This window comes from Lytechinus pictus, chromosome 10 (genome assembly GCF_037042905.1).
Source record: "Lytechinus pictus isolate F3 Inbred chromosome 10, Lp3.0, whole genome shotgun sequence".
Classification (NCBI taxonomy): Eukaryota; Metazoa; Echinodermata; class Echinoidea; order Temnopleuroida; family Toxopneustidae; genus Lytechinus; species Lytechinus pictus.
The window spans coordinates 25,463,276-25,475,519 of NC_087254.1; positions in this window are offsets into that span (position 1 = coordinate 25,463,276).

A 12,244-nucleotide genomic window follows, 5' to 3' on the forward strand; every position below is an offset into this window, starting at 1 on the left:
AATATGAATTACCATGCGAGCGCGAGCTCAAATTTTTGGATATGTTATATATTTAGCCCTGAAAATTGAACATTGTGAGTAACAGTACTTTTGTACTCATCACGGGCGGTATCTAACTAAACGATCCATGCGAGCGCGGCAAAGCGCGAGCTGAAATTTTTATTATACTGGCCAGCAAAAAGTCCTATTAAAGACTGTTCGTAGTGATCCATGAAAGTATACATTTCTCTCCAACTCGATTGTAACCACGAAGATGATGGATAATCAACCAAACAATAATTGATTCGGGGGGGGGGGCACTTACATTGACGAGTGGATATCATGCGCGACCAAAGAAACACGTAAAATGATGTCTTTTTCAAGATAGGGCACGTTACGTGATAAGGGTGTCAAAAACACTAAAATAATGAAAAGAGGGTATATATTTTGCTAGGAAAGCTACGTGTTTAGGGTCAAATTTGCGAGAGTAAAAAGACTAAAATGTTATACGAAGGATGTACTTTTTGCCCCAAGATCATCACTACGTGTTGAAGTCCGATTTGCGCGAGTTGTGGGAGCTAGGTGGGGCCGCACTAAACCCAATGATGTAGGTAAAGGTAAAACCGACGTCCGTGACATTATATCGCTGTACTGGTTTAGGGGTTCAATTCAGGGAATACTTGCCAAGGGTATCGTTTTGTTTCCAATACTTGTTAAGAGTAGGGTTTCACGCGCCAATACTTGTTAAGGGGTGCATTTTTAGAATAGGAAAAATACTGGTGCTTTTCGGGACCCCATGGTCGTGCATGGTATCCACTCGTCAATGGAAGTGACCCCCCCGGACTCGATCGCGAAGCGCGAGCTGACAATTTTGATTTCAGACATTTCGTAAGCACTTTTTATGAACAATATGCATATGTAACTAAGCAATTCATGCTAGCGCGAGCTGAAACTTTAATTAAATGTTCTGAAAAAGGACATATTAATTATCTGTTTAAAGTGAATCATTAATATAATACATTTCTCACTAATCATATAGAGCGAGTGCAAAGCTCGAGCTGAAAAAAAAACTATATTCCGACCTGAAGAAGGTGGATATATCAACCAAACAATTTTATTGATGCGAACGTGAAGCGCGAGCTGAAATTTTGATTTCCGACGAAAAACTGGACATTCCAAGCACTTTTTTCATGAATAATATGCGTGTATAAAAATTCATGCGAGCACGAGCTTATACTTTTAATTAACCGTTCTGAACAAGGACATGTTAATTAACTTTTTGCAGTGACGCATGAATTAATAAAGCAAGTGCAAAGCGCGAGCTGAATTTTTTTGGAGATATTGGACGTGATAACTGGACTTATTAAGCACATTTTTAATAAAGAAAACAGTAAATAAGTGCGAGCTGACGTTTCCTTCAGATTTAGAACTAAAAACAGAAAATTTGAAGCATTGTAACCATGAAGAATGTGGGCACTGGACTAAGCAATTGTCGCGAGCGCGAACTGATTTTTTTCATATTTCAACCTGAAAATTTGACAAATTTAACACTATTTGCAATCATTAACATGATGGGTAGCTAATGCAGTTTTTGAAATCATAAAAAGGAAGTGTATCATTGAATGATGCGACCGCGAAGCACGAGCTGAAAATTTTGGATATTTTGAATTGAAAAATAAAAATTTTCACATGTTTTTACATTAAAACAAACTCAGTTTCTGCATATGTAATTGAACAAGCTATGTATCTCAATTAAATATAATGCTGGCGCGAAGCGCGAGCTGAACATTTTCGTTTTTTTTCAATTGAAAACTAAACATGTTTTTACATTAAACAAACTCAGTCTCTGCACAAGCTGTGTATCTCAATAAACATAATGCGAGAGCAAAGCGTGAACTGAAATTTTTGGTATAGTACTGACCCAAAAGGGAATTTTTAAGGACTGCCCGACATGAAGGAAAATTGTGGGGAGAATATTGAACTCACTAAATATATGATGCGAGCGCGAAGCACAAGCTGATTTTTTTTTTAGATTTAGACTTTAAACCGGACGTTCTTAATTTCTTCTTATCACTGTCGGTACAGAAGCGCGAGCTGACAACTCTTGAGGTTTTGACTTGAAAACTTAATTATTTTTACACGTTTTTTAAATATAAAGAACAAAGTCAGATGCGGCATATGCAATTTAACAATGTGCTTATTTTAGGAAATTTGTGGCATTCTTAGGGAAATTTAAGCAACATTTTCACTAAATGATGCGAGCGTGAGCTGATTTTTGTGAGGATTTAGACCTTTAACCGGGAATTTCTAATCATTGTCGGTAGCTTACAGAGAGCTCCCCACGATCGCATTACGAAAAAAAATTACAATTTAACAATAATAGTATGCAATTTGACATTATTTTACCGACAAAGATAATGGAACTCAAAGACCGAGCAAGAACAAGGTACATGGAGCAAATAGAACAACCCTGCGTGACCCGACAGTTTGCCATTTTCCCGACAAGCGTTCAGTCCAACAACCCTGCGCTTGCGTAACAGGCAATTTATAATTTTTCCAATATCTCAGACTCCACATCTTTAATTACACCGACACACAGGTTTACGTACTCAAAACCTTGTCTATCCCATTCTCTTCTCTCTGATTTTTCTCCTGTTGCTTTTCTATTCCTCTTTGTCTCTTTCTTTCTTCCGTCCATCCTTATTTTTTTTTTGCTTTCTTTTTCTCTTTCTCTTCTTTCCCTTTTTCTTTCCTCTTTCTCCCTTCTTTTCTTTTCTTCTCGCCCCTTTGTTTTATTTTCCCGAAGACAGCGCTGATTAACCAACAATATCCAAATTAGTGGGGGGGGGGGGGGGTGGGGGTGTCGCACCCCCCCCCCCTTTAGCGACGGCCCTGAAACATCTATCCCGACCTTTCGTTGGAAGAACGCGAACGCTAACAGCGATATATCAGATTTAGGACGACTTTCCAAATCCACATTTGGTTCCTCCCAGAGCTCGAGAGCCCACTTCCATTGAATAGTGGATACCAGGCGCAACCACGCGTAAAAAGGGAAAGAGTGGGTAAGTACGTTACGTATGGGCCTATGTAACGTTATAAAGGTGTCAAAAACGATGATTAAAATACTGAAAAAAGGGATATATTTCCAATACTTGTAGGGTTTCACAAGCCAAATACTTGTTACAAGATGCATTTCCATAATCTGGAAAAGACTTCCCTTGTTTAGGGTACTTTTCGAAACCCCATGGTCGTGCCTGGTATCCACTCATCAATGGAAGTGGTCCCCCCGGAATTTGAATCTAATCCCCCATTTCTGGGGAAAGTAAAACATAATGCCCATTACATCGTGTGCTAGAGGCGTATCATTTGTGTAGAAGGAGTAAACAAAAGAAACAAAAGAAACCCGCATGTTCAAACGTATTGCATACGCTGTGTACATATCAACGCATGCGAAATGGTTTCGGCTGGAGAGGTGATCTGACCCATGGAATCAATTGCCAGTCATCCACCAATAATCCACACACAATGCAATATCAATTCGATGGACTGTAATGATCTATATCTAAGCCTTAATTCAGTAAGTTTTTCCTCACTCAATATGTACTCGATTTGTTTGAAAAACCACTTTCTTATCCATGTCATATTCTATTTTAGATCCTGCATTTCGAATAACTCCAGCCATCAGTCGTAATACATGCATGTATGGTGCGGGTGTCGCGGGAAAGAATTTTGCACACGAAAAGCAGAACAGTAGGGCCTGTAACCCCCCTGTAACACAAATCTTAGCATTGATTGTAGAGCAGTTTTCTACGTTTGATTCTATTGACTATCCCAATCAATCTTAAAAATCAAGTGTATGATTAAGCGTAAACTTTTGTGTTAGGGGACCCTAATATTAGCGTCCGTGAGGATTGCGAAAGGTGGCAATTAAAAAACGCGAACGCTCAAGCTGCTCTGACGGAGCTTGAAAATAAACCCAAGAAAGAGCTTAAAGTCCCTCACACCTGACCGAGTGTAGGCAGACGAAGGATGACGAATGGGAAAAATGCACGAAATGCACGCGAATCCAACGAATTCAAATAAAATTTCCGCCAAATCATGCGATCAGTAACTATTGTCAAATTTTATCAACGAACGGTAAGCTAATGATAAATATGACATGGGAAGGATATCGATTTTTCGGTTCACCTCTTTGAGTAAATTGCAGCCGAAGGCGAGCGAAGGGTTGATATAACCCAATAAGACGAACGAAGAGTGAGCAATGGTTTGATATGGCGTGCGATTAGAAACGAAGACGATAAAATAGATCGGGCGTTCTTGTACGTTGGTGTCATCGTGTTGCTTCGTTAACATGGCTAAGGGTTCTTTCGAGATCGGTCCACTTTGGCAAAAGCGCGATGAGGGACTATGCATGACAATAACACACGAATGATTTATAAACATGATAAACGAACGATTACCGCAGACTAAATAAGAGATGCGAATTCAAACAGATGACCAACGATTTTTCAATTCGTCGTAAGGGCCCCCTCACACCTAACCGAATTGCATGAAATATGCCTTGCGATGGCTGCCGAAAGGCCTTTTTTCAAAATCGTTTTCAATGGTAACTGATAGTAAATCATAATTACCCTTCGTGTCTGGGTTTGTACATCTTCTGAACTACGGCTGCAATTATTCAAATTCGCGCGGAAATTTTGAACATGTTTAAAATTTCCCGACGAATTGAAAAATCGTAATTGGTCATCTGTTTGAATTCGCTTCTCTTATTTAGTCTGCGGTAATCGTTCGTGTGTTATTGTCGCGCATAATCCCTCGTCGTGCTTTTGCCAAAGTGGAACGATCTCGAAAGAACCCTTAAAGGGATGGTCCGGGCTGAAAATATTTATATCTTAATACATATAGTAGAATTCACTGAGCAAAATAGTCCAGGATAGGCCCCATAGACAAGGGGTCGAACCTTGTTTTTTTAGATATACAATGTTTTTTTATGGTTTCTTGTCAATTCGAGGGTGCTGATTCCGAATCTGAATGATGCCACTCTTGTAACCTTGAGCATTTTCTGCAAATTGGCAAAATCCAATATGGCCGCCAAAATATGCAAATTACCCATGAAAATCATAAAATTGCCAACACATTAGCTATAAAATGCATGTAGTTGTTGTGCAGAAGTGAAATACCAATTGGAAAAGCGATATTTGACAAAATATTTATTTTATTGATATTCAAAATGGCCGCCATAACCCCTGTATACTTTATTATGTAGAATATGAATGGGGAAAATATTTTTTCAAACAAGAGCACTATTATTGCATGTGATTGTGACCTGCGAGTGGACTACTGTCTGAAAACATGACTATTAACAAAACTATGTCATTTGTATACTATCTAATGTGATAAATGCTGTATTATGATATTCAAAATGGCTGTCATAGACCCCTTATACTGTGTACAATATATAAAAGGAGACAAATAATTTTCACAACCTTTGAATTTGTTTGACTTTAAAATGCCAATAACTGCGAAATATTGGTGTAACACTGTCTGACAACAAGGATTTCTAACGAAACATATAATTTCCCTTGCAATTTCGGTAATTATGCTGCATGTTGACACTCAAAATGGCTGCCATAGGCCCTATCTGTATTATGAACAAAGCGAATGAAGAAACTAATTTTCACAAGAATAAAAACAATAAAATGAATGTAATTGTAATCTATACGAGTGAAATATTGTCTAAACACATTTTTTCTGGCGAAACATATCATTTCATTGTTCATGCATGAGATAAATGCTGTATTGTAAAATTCAAAATGGCCCCTATGGGCCCTTACAGTATTATCTACAATGTAAATGGGGACAAATACTTTTGAAAGAATTAGGATTTGCCTGACTATGAAATCCATATAATTCTGTTGCATAAGGAAAATATTGTTTGAAAACGTGATTTTTTTAATGAAATATAACATTTCCTCTCCCATAGGTGATAAATACTGTATTTTGACTTTCAAAACGGCCGCACAAGCCCCTACGAATTCTGTAACATGCGTATAGGGAAACTAATCATCACCAGAATGAGAACCAAAAACGCACGTAACTATGTGATGTATAGGTAAAATTTGGTCTTGAACATGATTTCTGACTAAATACATCACAAAATGGTTGAGAAGGTAATAAATGCCTTACTTTGACACATTCAAAATTGCTGCCATAACCCAAAGTAGTATGTACATTGTAACTGGGGACAAATGATTTTGACAAAATTTTTACTATGAAAATGGCTTAATCTTGATGTAAGTGTTAAGTATTGTCTATTTCTAACGAAATATATCATAGCTTGTGTCATAAAGGTGATGAATGCAGCCTTTTAAAAATGAAAAATGGCCGCCATAGTCCCTTATCTTAATATGTAAAATTTGAATGGGGAAAGATAATTTCCACAAAGAAACATATTGCAGCCATTTTGGAATTTAAATATAGCATTTATCACCTAAATAACATAAGAAATTATCTATTTGGTTACAAAATCACATTTTCAGACGATATTTCACTCATACATGCAACACCATTTAGTCAAGCAAAGCCAAATTCTGTTAAAATTATATGTTCCCATTCACAAAGTACATAATAGGCCTACCGTTAGGGCCTGTAGCGGCCATTTTGACTTTCAAAGTACATCATTTATCACCTACCTGGCAGAATGAATGATATATCTTGTTAGGATTTATGTTTTCAGACAATATTTTACTCTTAAATCACAATTATATGCATGTTATGGTGCTGACTTATGTGAAAATTGGTTTCCCAGATCGATTGTACATAATACAGTCAATGTCTTTTGGCGGCCATTTTGAAAGTCAAAATACAATATTTAACACAAATATGAAACCCGAATAATATATTTCGTTGCAAATTATATTTGAAGACAGTATTCCACTAATTTACCACAAAAAATACGTTTTAGTGCTCACCTTGTGATTGTTTTTGTCCTCTCTCACATCGTAGATCATAATTTTAGGGCCTTTGGCGGTCATATTAAATATCAAAATACAGGGTTTATCACATACATGGCATGTTAAATAATAAATTTCGTTAACAATAATGTTTTTAGTCAGTATTCCACTCGTTTATCTCAACAAAATGCATTTTAGTGCTCACTCTTGTGATTTTTTTGTGTCACCATTCACATTGTGCATAATAGTGTTATGGCCTTTGAAGGCCATTTTGAATATCAAAATACAGGATTTATCACATAACTGACATAACAAATGATATATATCGTTAGCAATCTTGTTTACAGACATTGCTTCACTCATAGATCATAATTACTTGCATTTCAGTGCTCAATTTTGTAAAAATTAATTTTCCCCTTTCATATTGTACAGGGGTCTATGATGGCGGCCATTTTGATATCAAGAAAATAAATATTTTGACAAAAATCATTTTTTCAGATATTATTTCACTCCGGCAGCACAATTGCATGTACTTTAAAGCCAATGTGTGGACAATTTTATGATTTTCATGGGTAATTTGAATATTTTGGCGGCCATATTGGATTTTGCCAATTTGCAGAAAATGCTCACGGTTACACGAGTGGCATCATTCAGATTCGGAATCAGCACCCTCGAATTGACAAGAAACCATAAAAAAACATTGTATATATAAAAAAACAAGGTTCGACCCCTTCTATCCTGGACTAAAATGCCGAAAATTTCATCAAAATCGGATAACAAATAATAAAGTTATTGAAGTTTAAAGTTTAGCAATATTTTGTGAAAACAGTCGTCATGAATATTCATTAGGTGGGCTGATGATGTCACATCCCCACTTTCCGTTTTCTTGTGTTATTACATAAAATCATATTATTTCATACTTGTGTGAATAATATGTTTCCCTTATAATGAAATAAGTTGCAGCAATACATATCTAATGCACTAAATCAGTTGTCAATCCAATTTTTCTAGTTCTTGGAGGAAAAAAATTGAATAAACCTAATTTCATATAATAAAATACAAAAGAACAAGTGGAGATGCGACATCATCAGCCCACCTTATGAATATTCATGACGACTGTTTTCACAAAATATTGCTAAACTTTAAACTTCAATAACTTCGTTATTTGTTATCCGATTTTGATGAAATTTTTGGCATTTTGCTCAGTGAATACTACTCTATTCATTAAACTATAAATACTTTCAGCCCGGACCATCCCTTTAACGAACATGACGAAGCAACACGATGACACAAACATACAAGAACGCCCGATCTATTCCCTCGTCTTCGTTTCTAATCGTACGCCATATCAAACCATTTCTCACTGTTCGTTCGTCTTATTGCATGGGTTAATCAACCCTTCGGCTGCATTTTACTTCAGATTCAGATTCAGATTCATTTATTGTTGATCCATGATAAAATACATAGAAATTTGGCCTCCACTGGCTGTACATGCAAATGATATAAAGTATACAAACACAAACGACATATACATTGGGCGAATATATTGAAGAAAATATACATAAACAATTCAAACATATATTGCAATACAACATAGAAGGGAGATGTCAAATAATTTACCCATTAAAGACAAAGAGTGAGAAACGGCTGAGAGTTAACTAAGAGATAGATGGAAGAGACCATGCAAGCAAGAAGGGAAAGAATTAGTTGGATAGAAACAAAAGTGGACACAGTGGAGAAGGAAAGTGAGCGAAGAAGATAGAGGGAAATCATAACAGAGAGAGACAGAGAGAGGGAGAGAAAAAAGCTTAAACGGAATGATAATTAGGCATTACAAAATTGCAGCGAAGATACACAGCTGTATAAGTTAAAAGTAATTACATAATAAGAAAGAACACATTAAAAACCGACTTTGAAGTGCATAACAAGCTGGGAAGGACAGAGGCAAGAATGGGCTGGAGATCGATTACAAGTGTGTTCGAATTGAATTGAATTACTTAATAATAATAATAATATTGGGTAGACAGGCAAAGACGTTGTCAAGAATTGAATGCTGACATGCGTGGTTACAAAAGCCTCAGCGTTTAACTTTGTCATTGTACATATGAATTGCATTTGGTACAAACGATTGTCTAAATCGTGAACGGTTACTATTGGTTGCACGGAGGCGAATGCCTGAGCGGTTGCATCCACAGAAACTGTGCAATGATGTGATGAATCATTCATGATTGTATGTATTTTTAGTAACACACGTTTTTCATACAAAGTACTGATGGGGGAAGATCCGAGTGAATCTGTCTTTGTGCGATTTTCCTGGGTCTTTCGATCTTTTTCAGATTTTTATTTGGGAGATTACCCAAAATGCACAAAAAATTGAAAGTGAGGATACTCTGAATAAGGGATTGGTAGAAAAAAACCAAGATCCTATTATCGACACGAAACTCCTTGAGTTTCCTCAAAAAAGTGTAACCTTTGACATGCCTTGCCTGCTACAATTTGTGAGTTCTTGTTCCAGTTCAGTTTATCATCAATAGTGGTTCCAAGGTACTTAAATTCAGAAACTTGTTTAATCATTTCATCGTGAATAAGTAATGGTTCATGGGGTTGAGAAGAACGACGAAAATCAAATACCATTTCCTTAGTCTTGTTTACGTTAAGAACTAGGTGATGTTGATCACACCAGTTTACAAATTGATCAATTTCCCTAAGATATGACCTACTGTCTCCTAGGATGAAACCAGTGATGATCGTGTCATCGGCATACTTAATTATTGAACAATTATCGTGGGTGACATTGGAATCGCTTGTATAGAGAGAAAAAAGAGTTGGTGAAATTACACAGCCTTGAGGAGCACCTAAATTCAAACTTTTGGTGACAGAATTAAAATTATTGCACTTAACCCATTGTGGTCTGTCTATAAGGAAATTGTAAATAATTCTGACAAGACACGGTGAGACATTCATATTTAGTAGTTTATCTATCAGTATGTGAGGTACTATGGTATTAAAGGTGCTTGAAAAATCTATAAAAACAGACCTGACATAAGACTTGGGAATATCTAAATGCTGATACACGCCCTGAAGAAAGACTAACACTGCGTCTTCGACGCCTCTATTGTTCTGATATATATGCAAACTGAGCTTTATCAAAAATATCATGGTTTCTTAGACGCCTTAACAATAAACGTTCAAAACATTTCATAGGATATCATGTGAGAGCAACTAGTCTGTACTGGTTCAATTCACTAGGGTTTTTAATCTTAGGAACTGGGATAATAATCGAAGATTTCCAAAGACGAGGAATCCTACCAGTACTCATAATCAATTGGTAAATACATGTAAAAACATAAGCAAGTTGTTGACTGCACTTGTTTAAAACTTTGTTAGAAATGTGATCTGGCCCAGATGCCTTATTAACATTTGTTTTTGCAAATACATTCCGTACTTCATGTTCACTGATACAAATAGCCTCATTTGGGTCAAGCATTACATCAGACAACCTATCTGTAATTGCATTATTCTGAATCGAAAAATCATGTACATCGAATCGGACGTAAAATTCACTTAGACTATCAACAAAATCCTGATTACAATCTAATAATCTCTTCTTAGTGTCCTTATAATCAGTCATTATCTGCATTTGCTGCCATGCAGCTCTTGGATTATTTTAATTAAAGTTCCTTTCCATTCTATTTTTGTATATCACTTTGGCTCTCGTAACCTGTTTATTAATTTCCTTCTGTATTGTGTTGACACGTGACTTCTGTCCAGAAAGAAAAGCTTCCCGTTTCTGTCTCAACAACACCTTCAGTTCCTTCGTAACCCATGGTTTGCTATTTGGATATGACTTAACTTCTTTATGAGGAACCGAAGATTCACAACAAAAATTGATATACGCAGATATAACTGTAGCTGCTTCATCTACCGATAGTCGATTTGACAGTCCCATAGGCTCAACACACCAACCTAGAAATGTTCTTTCCGATGAAGTTGTTTTCTTGATTCGTGTTCCTATGGGGTCCTAGAACAAATTCAGATTGGTTGCCCAAAGTTGCCGCTTGGGCAATTTTGCTAATTTGCATAAATCCAAAATGGCCGCCAGATGCCATCTTGAAAACCTAACTTTTGAACCCCTTGCCCCAAAATTATGATAAATGACTCTTTTTAGGGGTTTAGGGGTGTGTAGAACCGATTTCTATCATCATTTTTGCAATATAAGGCCATCTTCAGGTCAAATCCAACATGGCCGCCAGATGCCATCTTGAAAAATTGACTTTTGATCCCCTTGCCCCAGAATGACGAATAATACCTCTGTTTATGGGTTTTGGGATGTGTAGAATCTCTTTCTGCTATCTATTTGCAATATAATATCATCTTCAGGTCAAATCCAAGATGGCCGCCAGATGATGCCATTTAGAAAAATTAACTTATGATTCCTTTGTCCCAGAATCATGAATAATACCTCTTTCCGTGAGTTATTTGGTATGTTGATTCCATTCTTGTTAATGATTTTGCAATATTGAATCATCTTCAGATCATATCCAACATGTTCCAGATGGCCGCTAAACGCAATATTAAAAAAATACTTCCCGAGACTATTGAACCGTAAAGAAGTACTCTCCCTAAAAGCGTACACGCTTTCCTGAAGAGGTTGCTATTATGTGTAAGAGCTCATTTAAGAGGATTTCAGTAAAAATGTTTCATTTCTTTTAATCACTCCATCTTTAGTTCGAAGTTAAGTCATGTCTAAGATGGTCAGAAGGTTGATAGATTTCGTCATTAACCGCTCACTTTAGATTGAAACAATTCAAGGTTCGGGCTATGATCTATTTCGGGAGTCCATATAATTTTTTTTACGTCCAACTATACTTTTCTAGTGAAAGGATTTCGAAGTGTTATTTGAATTAAAAAGTGATTTTTCAGAAAATTAGTTAACTTATTACCTTCCTTTATAATCATTGGACTTTTCGTCCTGACAAGAGCCATTGACTTGGTCAGCAGGAGTGCACTATTTAGCCTCCTGCAGAAGATAGGCTCCCCCAAGACTGTTCCATGGTCGTATCATTCCATGACAACAGTTTCCTACAACGCTGGAACATCTGGTAACTTCACTCAGTTCCTGTGAGCAGTGGCGTGAAGCAAGGCTGCGCCTGGCCCCGACACTCTTTGGGATCTTCTTCTCAATGCTTCACCAGTATGCATTTGGCGAATGCACAGAAGGCTTCTATATCCGTACCAGAGACCGACTACGTGCCAAAATAATGGTCAGGATGGTTCTCATTCGTAAGATGTTGTACGGAAATGATGTCGCC